The following is a 3,746-nucleotide window of genomic DNA, read 5'->3' on the forward strand; positions in this document are numbered from 1 at the left end:
GAAAAGGTGAGGCGGTAAAATTTCGCGGACTTGGTAAGTTATTAGCTTTCAATTCTATTTCCTTAACTAACTTACTCACTTTAATATATAAAAAAAATATTATTTATTTAGACGACCTCGAGCCTTAGTGACGATAATCTGGGGACATGTGAACCACGGATAGCTGAATTGCAAGATCGAAACGCCGTTGATAAAATCCATCGATTCCGTAATTAATTGTTTAGCAGCTAACTTATTATTTGATTACTACTACTACTACTATTATTATTATTCCTGCAATTTTATTTCTACTTTTACATCTATCTTTTTAATAATTTCCTCAACAATAATATAGTTCTTTACTTCCCTTTATTTCAGCCTTCCCCAGCAGAAGACGAATCTTTTACTTTTTACTTATATTCCTCCTCTTTTTTATTCGCTACTCAATTTTTATTAAACATCCCGTAGAATTATTCACAGTCATTCGTAAATCATATTCTTAACCTAACTAATAGTAGAGAGAAAAAAAATGTCTCTTATTATTATTACTTATTACTTAACTTATTAAGTAGGAAAGGAATTTATCAGAGTTTAGATAGAGTAGTCTCAAGCCATGCAATAAAAAGTAGCCAAGTAAAAGTTAAAGAATAGATACCGGTACCAGATTTTCATGCACTGAAATATTAAAATTGTTTCTCCCACTCTCTTATTCTCACTTTACTTGTTACTATTACAAAAAAAAAAATCAGAGGGTGAAATTCGAGTTAATTTTATTCTTTATTAATTTCACACGCAACTATTGATGCACTTAATAATCATATTCCATTATTATGTATACATATATACTTTTTTCTTTGCCAATTCACGTATCTACGACGATTTCTTTTGATTTTACTTCTTTTTCACATTTAGAATTATTGGTCCATGCGTGTCATCTTGATGAGCTCCTCATTATTTATATTACTAACGATTTCATCCAACACGTACTTTGGCAAATCTTCTAATGGCATCTTGCTGTTTCTTGTCGCGTTATTTAGCACTCGAATAGCTCGTTTGACAAGCTTCTCCCTGTATCTCGCCGCCACGACTTTTTCTAACAATTCATTCCCATAGTGGCCGATCTTCCCTCCTCGAAGATTTCGGACAAAATCTTTATGTCTCATAAATCGCCCCATACCTTCCGTGGATGCTTTCCACACGTCGGTAGGTGTCACTTTCCTTTCTCCTTGACTCACTAACACAGTTTTTTTCATTTTTTCCACTTCCTTTCTACATTTTACTTCGTACTCCTCTTCAGTTTGCTTTAAGTATAACAATCCCAGCTTCAAATCCTGGTTTATCATATCTCCCATAACCCTTTTTTATGAGGAACTGTCTGATTATCAAATGCGTCCAACTGGCGTGTCTCTCAGTGACTGACCATATTTTGTCCGGTTCTCTTTCGTATCCTGCAGGCATATCATCATCTTGCTGCGCGTATCTGCAATATTATACCACGTTTCTTCCCTTTATATCTTTTAAATTAACATTTGTCCCATTTTCTAGCAGCATTGTTACAATTTCATCATATCCTCTCGCTCCCGCTAGGTGCAATGGTTTTGCCCCTTCATTAGTCGTCTGCTGATTGACATTGGCTCCAAATTTTATTAGCATTCCCGTCATTTCCATCTTTCTTTCGTGATCCGGACTATACAACCTGTCTCCTTCATACCGATGAGTCAAAATTTCCTTAAATATCATGAACAGCGGTGTCCATTTCCATGTACCTCTTTCGTACATCTAGATGCACAGCTGCTACTCCTTCACGATTTCTCGCCTCTACTTCGACTCCATTTTGTAGCATGTATTCCATTATTCCTGCCAGCCTTGCCCTGATTGCTCCTGTTTCCTGTCCAACTGCGATGACGAGTTGATGTATCGGTCGATTTCCACTGTCATCGTTATTTGCATTGATATTTGCACCTCGGGTAATGAGTAACCATGCTAATTCCGTGGTTGAGTATTTTAAAATTCTGCATAATGGAACTATGGAGTTTGCATGATTTGGTCCATTTATATTTGCATTTTGCACAATGAGAGTCCCCACCACCTCTTCCTTTTTTCTTAGCAGTGCTCTTATAATTAGCGAACATCCTTCCCTCCATTTTGGTACATATAACAACCCGTATCGTCTTATTATTGCTGTCACCTCGTCGTTTCTGTTTGTATCTATTGCCTCGTTCATCAGCCGTTTTGCTTCCTCGTACTCCATCTTTCCTCTTCTTTATTTATCTGCCAACAGAGTAATTTTATTCTATCATTCCTGTAGTGATTTAGCACGCTGTTTAATAATAACATATTTTCTCATTATATCTCTAACTGTGGGTCTGCTGAATCAGACTTGGAAGCAGTATGTGCAAGTTTTATTGTATCCTGATGAACTACACGATTTTTTCCTTTTACGATTAGTTCGACGTTCTTGTTGTCAAATATTCTACTTCATACGGACCGTCATAATGATCTTTCATTTTATCTGCTCTCGGTTCTTTCAACAGCCACACCCAGTTGCCGACCTTAAAAATTCTTTACTTTGCGTTTCTATCATTATATTGCTTTGATCTTTCCTTAACTTTTTCCCAATTTTCTTTTGCTAACTTGCGAATTGTATTAAGCGTGTCAACCAATTCATTCAGGTAATCATAATACGATCTTTCACCTGTCACTCCGTCTCGTGAAAATTCAGATGGCACCAGCGCGGTTCGCCAAAAACGAGTTCGTGCAGAGTATAATTTGTTGCCTCATGTACTCCTGTAATGTATAAAAACATTGCAAAATCGAGCCATTCATCCTATTCTCGATATTTGTCCATAAAAGCTTCTAAATACTCAGTAAGAGAGTGGTGGCTCCTTTCAATTGATCCATTATACTGCGGATGATACGCTGTTATATCAAAATGTCTTATTCGGAACAAATTATATTAGCATTGTATCATATCACTTATAAAATTTATTCCATGGTCTGTTAGAATCGCTCTTGGTGCCCCGAACAAGCACATTACTATTCCTGCTAACGCTATCGCTATATCTTCAGCTTCTTGTTGTCTGAGTGGAATTGCAATCCCGACTTTTGTTAATAAGTCCTGCACAGTTAGAATATATTTATAGCCCCGTCGTGTTTCTTCTCGTGGTCCATAAATATCCATGGAGATTTTTTCGAATGCGGTCTCTGGCGTATCAGTAATCATCATCGGCTTCTTAGGTTTTACGCGTACTAATTTTCGTTGCTGGCAAATAAAACAATTTTTCACTAAATTCCTCATATCTTGCTGCATCGTTCTTCAATAAAATCGAGTTCTATATTCGGCGATATGTTTTTGTCATTCCTTTGTGTCTTCCAACAGCAGAAGTATGATACTCTCTCATTAATGACCTTCTGCTAATGGCTTTGGGTACCTTTAGTTTTCCACCGCACACTGTTATTTCTATATCTTGTTCCTTTACAATCTCACATAATTTTCCAATGTCATAATCTTGCAGTGCTTTATTGAAATTTTCACTTTCCGCCGGGATTCTTAATGTTTTACACTCTTCTAGCTTCATCAATATTCCCAATGACACCATAGACATATTTATTATTTTCTCTAATGTACGACCACTGGCATCCACTGCACAGACCAATTCCAATCCGTGTCTCTTTCGTTTATTTATTATTAAAATATCACCTTGTTCCAGTTGAGTTCTTTGCAGATTTATCATATTTATCCACTTCATTTTGAGCAACACATCCGT

This window comes from Microplitis demolitor, chromosome 8 (assembly GCF_026212275.2).
Source record: "Microplitis demolitor isolate Queensland-Clemson2020A chromosome 8, iyMicDemo2.1a, whole genome shotgun sequence".
In the NCBI taxonomy this organism is placed as follows: Eukaryota; Metazoa; Arthropoda; class Insecta; order Hymenoptera; family Braconidae; genus Microplitis; species Microplitis demolitor.